Consider the following 11,600-nt stretch of genomic DNA (forward strand, 5'->3'; position numbering starts at 1 on the left):
GAGTGCTTCTGGTTGCTCAGACGGCACTTCCACCAAACCAGGAAGTGGTGGCGGAAGTTCATCAAGGGGCACCTGGAACATATCTGGGGCAGCTGAAAAGGGGCCGCCTTCCAACAGTCGGGGAGCTGGTGTCGGGCGGAAGGAGACAAGGCTTCGGAGTGTGGAGAGAAGGCTGCCCGAAGAGGACCATTGAGAGAGGGTCGAGAGAGAGGGTGATTGGTGCTGGAAGCACTGTGTGCTGTGTGGGACTTGTAAATATTGTAAATTAATTGTGTGTGGTGGACTTAAGATGGGGTTTGTCTGTCTGTGGTCAGGCTGGCTTTCACACTGGTAAAGAAATTACACTGTGTATCAAAATGACAACATCAAAAGTTGCAAAATTCAAAGACATCTTTACAAAAAAGAGTGGATTGTGGTGTCACGTGAAAGTCGAGGCATCTCTCTCATTTAGGAGGTAAAAGTCTGTCCGTCAAATTGTATGCAGTTGAATCGGGATGTTCAGGAAAGCTGTGTGTGTGTTGGGGGCAGGTGTTGCTGTGATACAACAATGCGTCCATCTTTAAGGGAAGAAAGGAAAAAAAATTTTCATAATCTGGGAAGAACACTTCCGTAAATGACCAGTAGAGGGGGATATCATCATGAAACCCACAGCTAGCCTCCTTAGCATTACATTTTTTGGCTTGAAAAATGACATATTTATTAAATCTGATCGAACTTCTGTAAAACATGCAGAACACTAAAAGTGCAAAGTCAGAAGCGTAGAAAATATTATGATACAATAATAATAATCATAAAAATAATGCTAATACCATAAATACTGTCAAAATGTGTCATTTGTGTATATCTTGAAGCAGGGTGAAATACACAATCGAACGTCACAGTTGGGACAATACTAGTGTGATTCCTTGCAGATTTTCTTTCCTGACTGATCATCTATTGAACAGTACACTGCACATGTGCGATCAGCACGAGCGTCACGTTTGGATTCATCAGACTCGCTGTCGATTTCACTGTCCATTTTAATTTCAGATTCACTTCATCATCACTGCTCATGTATCCCTGTCAAGAGCGTGCGATTCCTGGGCTGCTGAAAAACGTTTCTTATGAGACGCCATTATGAGGCTAGGAGAAGACGCATCTGCACCATTGCACAGGTAATATTTGAGGTTGTCACTTATGCCAGACACGTCCGTACCATTTTCTGAGCCAAGCTCGACTCTAGTGCTGTTGGCACTTCTACAGCCCGAGTAATCCTCAGGTCTAACGCTTACGCGAGACTCATCTATACAGTTGCCCCAGGGATGCTCGGGTTTAATGCTAGTTAGAGATAGAGCAAATGTACGATCGATGAATTTGACAAAAGCTCTGTCACAATGTGACGCTTCAAAGAGCACAAAAGGCATACAATGGCCACAAAAGGCAATTCCAAAAGTCCCAATGCAGAATCTAAAGAATGGCCAGAAACAGACCAAAAAAAAGGTCAGGAATCCACAAAAATACAAAAACAAAAAATCACAAAAGCATACCAGAACACTCGCCCACTCTCTAGGACAGGGGTTCTCAATGTCTCCTGTGGCTGCAGGTTTTTGTTCCAACAGGTCCTCTTTTTAATTGGACTCCTGGGCTAATTAAGTGAACTGTTAGTTCCCAGATTCTGTGTTTTGGGAACAATGTAGAAATTAGAAAACTTAATTTTGGTAAAAAAAATTAAAATTTATATTATATGGGAATAATGTATTTTTTTCTTTTTAGCAATATTTTCATCTTGATTTTCACTCTACTTTTCCAGGTGTCCTAATTGTGCAATTAATCTATTATTTTCTCATTAGTGGGTCTGATGCTAAAGTAGTTGCGGCCTTTCATGATTCACTGTTGTTAGCCTGGGAGTCTGATCTGCTCGTTTTTAATTGTCATTAATAAGATACAACGAAGGGAGGAAAACTGCACAGAGGAGGAGGAGGAGGAGGAGGTTAGGAGCAGGCGCTGATCCAGCACATTGCTGCACCCACCATGTGACAAATCAACTCAGGATCCCAGATTAAGACCCGAGTGCAGCCATGCCACAGGTGACACCTCAGTGCCACAGTAGTTCAGATGGAGTGGAACAGTGGGAGGTTTTTTACAGTGGCTGGAACGCCAATTCTGCCACCAACCCCCTGGTTTTTCCCTGTAGGTTGGAGGGCCTACATGCAGGGCTGGATGCAGATTAACGTAATACCCAGGACAAACCTTCACAGACAAAGGGCAAAATAGAATGAAATCAACACAAGAGAGTTAAGCATTTAAATCAATAGCAAAAATGGAAATATTTCTAAATGTCTTATAGATCAGGGGTCGTCAAGTCCGGCCCTGGAGGACCACCATGGCTGCAGGTTTTCATTCTCACCCTTTTCTCACCCTTTTTTAAATCAGTGCCGTGTTTGTTCTGCTAATTAACTTCTTGTGAATTCATTTTAATTGAATTGCTTTTTAAAGATTTGCTCCCCTGAATTTCTTCTTCCTCTGAATTGCTTCATTTCTTTCCTTTAATGGCACCTAAACAGAAATGAAATGTGAAGTGAGTGAGCCAGCAGAAAACCACCTAAGTCAGGGCGTCAAACTCCAACTAATTTCACTCCAACCAGCTGCTTAATGAGGTGCTGATTCTTGTTGTCAATTAAACCCGTTCTTTAATTCTGTGGCTTGTTGCTGCTCTCATTGTGCAATAGCAGACATTTCTGAAATTGTTGATTTTTCTCTTTCTTAGAGCACTGGGAAAATGTTTTGGGTACCTGAGAAGACTGATATTTCTGAGACCTTCATCTTTCTTTATTTTCAGATATTGTATGATGGCCACCAGTTGTTTTGGCTCATTTTGTATCTCGTTATTGTTTGGCTGCTAATTAAGGAAAAAGAAACAACTAAAGGGTCTGAGTCTTCAACAGCAAGTCAATTCAAATTAGTTCAAAAGAAGTGAATTAGCAGCAAAAACAGGTCACTAATTAAGAAAAGGGTTAGAATGAAAACCTGCAGCCACGGTGGTCCTGCAGGATCGGAGTTGACGACTCTTGTTATAGATGTAAAAATCCTGCTGCTGTTCTTTCTTAATGTAGAATAAGAGAAGAGAAAATAAAAAATACCAGTGTGTGATCAGTTGTTGTCACTGATTATGAATCTGGTCGGAACAAAAACCTGCAGCCACATGGGGTCCCTAGGACTGAGTTTAGGAATACCTGCTTTAGGGCATTCGAATGAACTGCCAGGAACTGTGGGAGACCATCTGGATTTATAGCGAGAGCAGTTTCAGGTTGGTAATTGGCAGGTGGCCCTGCTTCTTGGGGGACCACCCACAAAACACACGGAACATAATCAAGACACAATAAACAATGCAGGTAATAATCAAAAGAAACATTAACAAACAAATAACTCGAACAATAAAGTATAATCTATCTATCTATCTATCTGTCTATCTACAGTCATATGAAAAAGTTTGAGAACCCCTCTTAATTCTTTGGATTTTTGTTTCTCATTGGCTGAGCTTTCAAAGTAGCAACTTCCTTTTAACATCTGACATGCCTTATGGAAACAGTAGGATTTCAGCAGTGACATTAAGTTTATTGGATTAACAGAAAATATGCAATATGCATCATAACAAAATTAGACAGGTGCATAAATTTGGGCTCCCCAACAGAGATATGACATCAATATTTAGTTGAGCCTCTAGACGCTGTTCTCCTATAGCCTTTGATGAGTGTCTGGATTCTGGATGGAGGTATTTCTGACCATTCTTCATACAAAATCTCTCCAGTTCAGTTAAATTGCATGGACAGCCTGCTTCAAATCATCCCATAGATTTTTGATGATATTCAAGTCAGGTGACTGTGACGGCTATTCCAGAACATTCTACTTCTCCCTCTGCATTAATGCCTTTGTAGATTTCCAACTGTGTTTTGGGTCATTGTCTTGTTGGAATATCCAACCCCTGCATAAGTAACTTCAACTTTGTGACTGATGCTTGAACATTATCCTGAAGAATTTGTTGATATTGGGTTGAATTCATCTGACCCTCAACTTTAACAAGGGCCCCTGTCCCTGAACTAACCACACAGCCTCACAGCATGATGGAACATCCACGAAATGTGACAGTAGGTAGCAGGTGTTTTTCTATGTCTTCCGCCATGCAAAGCGTTTTTTGTTTTGACCAAATAACTCAATTTGTGTCTCATCAGTCCAAAGCACTTTGTTCCAAAATTAATCTGTTTTGTCTAAATGAGCATTGGCATACAACAAGCGACTCTGTTTGTGGCGTGACTGCAGAAAGGGCTTCTCTCTCATCACCCTGCCATACAGATGTTTCTTGTGCAAATTGTGCTGAATTGTAGAACGATGTACAGATACACCATCTGCACCAAGATGTTCTTGCAGGTCTTTGGAGGTGATCTGTGGGTTGTCTGTCACCATTCTCACAATCCTGCTCATATGCCGCTCCTGTATTTTTCTTGGCCTGCCAGACCTGCTGGGTTTAACAGCAACTGTGCCTGTGGCCTTCCATTTCCTGATTCCATTCCTTACAGTTACAGAAACTGGCAGTTTAAACCTCTGAGATGGCTTTTTGTAGCCTTTCCCTAAACCAGGAGACTCAACAATCTTTGTTTTCAGATCTTTGGAGAGTTGCTTTGAGGATCCCATGCCGTCACTCTTCAGAGGAGAGTCAAAGGGAAGGAAGCACAACTTGTAATTGACCACCTTAAATACCTTTATATCTCATGATTGGACACACCTGTCTATGAAGTTCAAGGCATAATGAGCTCATCACACCAAGTAATCAGCATTGAGCAGTGACAGACATTCAAATCAGCAAAATGACAAGGGGACCCACATTTGTGCACAGCCAGTTTTTCGCATTTGATTTAATTTCATACAACTAAATACTGCATCACTAAAAATCTTTGTTCGGAAAACACTGCAGTACTCCGTTGTTCCTAGGAAATGAAAGACAGACCACTGTTATCTTTTTTGTTGAAAGGAGAGTCAATTATTATGCAGGCTGAGAGGGGTTCCCAAACTTTTTCATATGACTGTATTATCTATCTATCGGTCTATTAATAAAAAGAATATAAAACAAGGATTTGAACCCTAGCTGCAATATAAAACATTGCAACGTGGTATCACGATACGTTATACAGCTTTGTAACGGCAAAACTCTGTATTCTAATTATAGCAATGAGGAATTGGCCGAATTTGCAGTGTTTTTAAAAACAATTTTGCATTTATGTTCGGCCCCACCAGCGGGTCCAAAAGAATGGGGCTGAGTTTAAAGGGTTAATTTCAAAGTGAAAACAGATCCCTGCAAAGTAGTGTAAAATAATTAAAAACGTAAAACACAAAAAGAATGAATTGTATAAGTTGAGTTATGAACATAAAACTATGGCACAAATAAGAAATGTAGAGATTTTCATATGAATGTAAATCTAATGCTACTCCTCTTTTCTAAATGCAGAATGAAAAGAAAAAAAAGCAGCAAATGAAAGGATAAGTTTGGTATTTTTCAAGTCAATCTCTTCATAGAAATTGTGTTTATGGATTTGCCACACAAAAATGTGCTCTAAGGTTAACTGTTTTCTATAATTTTTAGAAAACGCATAGCCAGTAGACATTTTACAATGAACCCTATGGGGTATGAGGCCCCGACGGAAAGAAAAAGTGTAAAAGCTTACTGAATGCGTCCTCTTTGTGTTTCAATAAAAGAGAACACGCCTTCTGTGTTTCCAACACGTTTGTGACAATTTTGTCGGTTATTCCTGGTACTTTCTTTCTTGAGGTAAGGATATGTTTTCTATTTGCTCATGTGAGTTCTTACGCAAATATGGAAGAAAATCAAAATGAAACCCAACATGTGGCAAGAACATTTTACTGTGATTTGGTCTTTCAAGAAGAAACCAAAAAAAGGGGGGGGGGGAGGTGATTGTGGGAAAAGACAAGTGCTGAGGTAGCGTCTTCTTTTAAAATGGCTGGATCTTATAATATTGGTGTTTTCAAAAATGACTTGTATAAGTGATGTTACAATGTGCATGTGATCACTAGACTCAGACCAACATTCAAAAACTGCCTAGAAAAATGGACGTATTCGGTGAATTTTTCTGCTTTATGCCATATTCGCCATATGGTTCAATATATAACACCAAGATTGGCTGTGTATTCTTGTTATTATTTTATTTTATGGAAAACGTTTAACCTTAGAATACAATTCCACATGTCAAATACAAATATACCATGTTTGTGAAGAAATAAGTTTTGAGTTCAAAAATATCAAACACATCCTTTAAAATATCGGATCAGTTAGAGTCAGGGCCGGCTCCGCCATTTTTACTGCCCAAGGCAAAACTGTAAATGGCACCTGTCACCCACCCACTTTACTTTGAGGGGAGTTATCAGTGCCACACCTGTACATAGAAACCCAGAAACACAAGAGAGGGGCCTGGACGAGTGGGAGCAAAATGAGGAGGGTAGAATTTACAATTTGAGAATGCCGAGGGGGACTTTCGATTACTTATAGCTACGTCTGTCTCAGGAGCCATTTTAGAAAACATGTGGGAACTTATGGAGGAAAACTTTGGACCAAATAAAATAAATAAATAAAAGTTTTGTGAAATGTGACAATAAATAAATAACATCCATCCATTATCCAACCCGCTATATCCTAACTACAGGGTCACGGGGCTCTGCTGGAGCCAATCCCTGCCAACACAGGGCGCAAGGCAGGAAACAAACCCCAGGCAGGGCGCCAGCCCACCGCAGTAAATAAATAACAACAACATTAAATGTCAGTATAAATTAAATGTGTCATGGCATATGTTTTTGTTGAATTATTTCTTCATTGATGAGTATTTCAGTGACGCACATGTAGCATGAAATAAGCCCCGAAATGAAAATTGCTACTTTTACTCATCAAAGGTAGGAGGGCGGGGCTCTAGCAAGTTCTGCTATTTGATTGGTGGATCGTTTGCTGTCTTTTAATGCCATGTGGAGCACAGGGCTTCTCAAATGGTGTTGGCTGGATGTGTCGGGTTTGTTGGTCTGCTCTACCAGCCGTGATTACATATGTATGAGGTTCATTAATATAGTCCAGGGGTTTCCAACGCCCCAAAGCTGGTGAGTGAGTGAGTGAGGAAGGCCCCTCTCCTTGGCCCACTGCGTGTTTCTCAGATTCGCACAAATAAATCGGTACCATAAGCGAACTGTGATACATAGCGAAATGAGAGAAGTCACAAAATCAACCGGAATGTTCAAGCAAATTATAGAAAAAAAAAGACCTAAATCCATCCATCCATCCATTTTCCAACCCGCTGAATCCCAACTACAGGGTCACGGGGTTCTGCTGGAGCCAATCCCAGCCAACACAGGGCACAAGGCAGGAACCAATCCCAGGCAGGGTGCCAACCCACCGCAGGACACAAACAAACACACCCACACACCAAGCACACACTAAGGCCAATTTTAGAATCGCCAATCCACCTAACCTGCATGTCTTTGGACTGTGGGAGGAAACCGGAGCACCCGGAGGAAACCCACGCAGACATGGGGAGAACATGCAAACTCCACGCAGGGAGGACCCGGGAAGCGAACCCAGGTCCCCAGGTCTCCCAACTGCGAGGCAGCAGCGCTACCCACTGCGCCACCGTGCCGCCCCGACCTAAATCCGTTAAGTAATTCTCTCGTGAAAAGCAGACAGACAGACATTGGATTTTATATATTATATATTAGTAAACCTTCAAAATAACGTGCAGTTAAAGTCTCAACACCATTCTCAGCATTTCTGGAGCTTAGCAGAGCCAGATAACTATAAGAATCTTCACCAAGCAGCTCTGAAAATGTCTGCTTTGTTTGGGTTTCCATACCTCTGTGAGTCTGACATGAATGTCATGAAATCAAAGTTCAGAAAAAGACTGACAGACGAACATTTAAATGACTCCATCAGAGTGAACCTGAGTGGCTCCACTCCACCAGACAACTCAGTGCCAGTCATCTGACTAACTAAACAACACATCACACATGCGACTGGACCTGTGAATAAAGTGACATGTGACAAAATGACAAATGAATAAGTCAGATCTGTGGATTTGAATTGCATTGTTTTGTTTTGACAGCATTCATGTGTTAATTCAATAGTGTGAGATACACTAGAAAATGCATACAGACGTACAAAATGCACTTGCAGGTGAATTTTTTTGTGACATTTTAATGCAAAATGTGAGTTGTGGATACCAACATTTTGTAAATGTTCTGGCAAAACAAGCTTATTCAGTTTGTTTGGGTTGAGATAAGCTATGAGAATAAAACGTTAGAAAACACGAGGAGCTCTCTGCCATTTTCATTTTGTAAAAGTAGCTCTCAGGGGAAAAAAGGCTGGAGACCCCTGACATAGTCCATGTATGGTTATTAAAGGATGGCGACCTATTGGTGTTCAAGGTGTTTCACGTACGCACATTTATAAAGTGATTGTGATTTATAAAGGTCAATTCTGCAGACATGATCTACACAATCTGATTTTTTTTTTTGGCATATGCACTTTTCAGCATTTTTGGTGAATGCATATTTTCACGCTCATATCCAAACTGAGACTCCAGAGGAGAGAAATCTTTCTCCTCATGCTCTAAGAGTCCAAGAGGGTTGTCATATGCCTTTTACTCAAGAGTGGCTTCCATCTAGTGCCTGATAGATGGAGTGCTGCTGAGATGGTTGTCCTTTCGACAAGTTCTATCATCTCTGCAGATGATACACTATATTGCCAAAAGTATTGGGATGCCTGCCTTCACACCCACATGAACTTTAATGACATCCCATTATTAACACATAGGCTTTATTATGAAGGTGGTCCACCCTTTGCAGCTCTAACAGCTTCAACTCTTCTGGAAGGTGTTCCACACGGTTTAGGAGTGTGTTTATGGGAATTTGTGACCAGGAGAGCATTTGTGAGGTCAGGCACTGATGTTGGACGAGAAGGCCTGGCTCGCTCACATTCTCTGCTCTAATTCATCCCAAAGGTGTTCTGTCGGGTTGAGGTCAGGGCTCTGTGCAGGCCAGTCTCTGGCGGTAATACAGGCGTGCGCGTCGGTAATATGCCTTTAATCTCCTCTGACAGTAATACTAGCTTGTTTGTGGCTGTGATATGCGTCACTGTATTGTGTACCTTTAATTTCCTCTCGCAGTAATACTGGTTTGTATTTCCGTAAAACGCCTCTAACTTACTCTGACAGTAATATCGCGCGTCACACCGTTCCCCACGCATGCGCACTTCACCAGAAGACACACACACACACGGACACCTGGACGCACACAGGGATTTTATTAAAGAGGATTTCCAGTATTTTGTAATGTCAGTCATATAAGTTGAATGTGGAAAACTCACACTATTGGTCCAAGAGATTATAATATGCTAACGCCCACCTAAGAGAGTAACCACTGAGCACAGGGCCTTTTATTTTCTATGTATTGTGCCTTACGTGACCACACGATAATACCTGAACTATTCTGAAGAGACGTTTGCACTGTTTTGTGTTTTTTCTATTGTAACAGCATCCCTTATCTACGATGGAGCGTTCAATCAGAAGAAAATATGAAGCTGGTTTTAAATTAAAAGTCGTTGAAATGGCGAAAGAAATTGGTAACTGCGCTGCTGCAACAAAATTTGATGCGTCTGAGAAACTGGTGCGAGATTGGAGGAGGCAAGTGGATGTAAAAAGAAAAAATGAAGTGTCGCATTTTTGAACAGGCGTATAAGTCAGGGTCTGATTTTATGATCGATTTATCGGGTTTCAAGATCCGACTTATACGCAAGTATATACGGTATTTTAAAAAGTTTCAAAGCAGGTGCCTAAAACCACAATAAAGAAAAAAAAGGAAGGATCTAGGGTTAGTATGGCCCCAAGGAGCAACTATTAACCTCAGGGCCCAAGACAATCTTTTCAGATTAGGGTTACTACATATAGGATTTAAAATAACGGAAGAGTTACGGACATTAGGATTAGAGTTGGAAAGAGGGAAAGACAGCTCAACAAGAGTGACGTGCCTACCTGAAGATTAGGAAACTTTGCTAAATATTAGATAAGATTAGATTAGACTTTTTTTCCACTCTGTTGTTTCTCTTGTTTTCAAGGTCCAAAACACCTGTTGTTCTGGTCAGTGAACTGGCAGACAAGACTTTTTCAGCAAAGACCAGGAGATGCTTGTAAAAAACAAAACAAAGCAAAATACAGCAGAGTGAAACCGAAGCCCGAAACGAGAGACGATAATCATTACAGAGAGAACAAGAAAGTAAAAAACGAAAGTATATGTGAGAAAAGAGCACAAAGATAAACTTTCAATACTTCAGAGATCTGGTATCCGCAGATCAGATCAGGATTTGAATTTGTGTTGATTATGCGTGGGTCCTGACCTCAGAGGCCACGCCCCTAGCAACACTGGAAGCAGACCTAACGACAGAAATAAACGCTGGTGTCAGTAGAGGACCCAAAATTAAATATAAATTGGACTGAACTGCCAATACTGATGCTGTAAGAAAGGATAGAGCCAACTCTACTTCCTTAGAAGGCTGGCGTCTTTTAACATCTGTAATAAGATGCTGCAGATGTGCTATCAGACGGTTGTGGCGAGCGCCCTCTTCTATGCGGTGGTGTGCTGGAGAGGCAGCATAAAGAAGAAGGACGCCTCACGCCTGGACAAACTAGTGAGGAAGGCAGGCTCTATTGTAGGCACGGAGCTGGACAGTTTGACATCTGTGGCAGAGCGACGGGCGCTGAGCAGACTCCTGTCAATCATGGAGAATCCACTGGAGCCAATGAACAGGATCATCTCCAGACAGAGGAGCAGCTTCAGTGACAGACTGCTGTCACCGTCCTGCTCCACTGACAGACTGAGGAGATCGTTCCTCCATCACACTATGCGACTCTTCAATTCCACCCGGGGGGGTAAACATTAACATTATATAAAGTTACTGTCTGTCTGTATACCTGCATTGTTATCACTCTTTAATTTAATATTGTTTTTATCAGTATGCTGCTGCTGGAGTATGGGAATTTCCCCTTGGGATTAATACAGTATCTATCTATCTATCTATCTATCTATCTATCTATCTATCTATCTATCTATCTATCTATCTATCTATCTATCTATGATATAGTACCTTACACATCTATCTATCTATCTATCTATCTATCTATCTATCTATCTATCTATCTATCTATCTATCTATCTATCTATCTATCTATCTATCTATCTATCTATCTATCTATCTATCATAGTACCTTTCACATCTATCTATCTATCTATCTATCTATCTATCTATCTATCTATCTATCTATCTATCTATCTATCTATCTATCTAAAATTATGCCAAATGATGACACCTGTGTTCCTTATTGCTAAGCATTCATTGATTGTCGGCTCTCATGCACACACAGCCCACCCCTGCCACTAAAGTCAAAATCAAACCAGTCTGAGTGGCAAGTCATGAAGAAGTTGCACTCAGTCGCTGGGCACAGCATATTATGTGACTGACATCATGTAAATGAACAGTTATGACTGAAAAAGTCACACAGTGTGACATGGGCTTCGTGGGGGAG

Source organism: Erpetoichthys calabaricus, chromosome 13, assembly GCF_900747795.2.
Source record: "Erpetoichthys calabaricus chromosome 13, fErpCal1.3, whole genome shotgun sequence".
Lineage (NCBI taxonomy): Eukaryota > Metazoa > Chordata > Cladistia > Polypteriformes > Polypteridae > Erpetoichthys > Erpetoichthys calabaricus.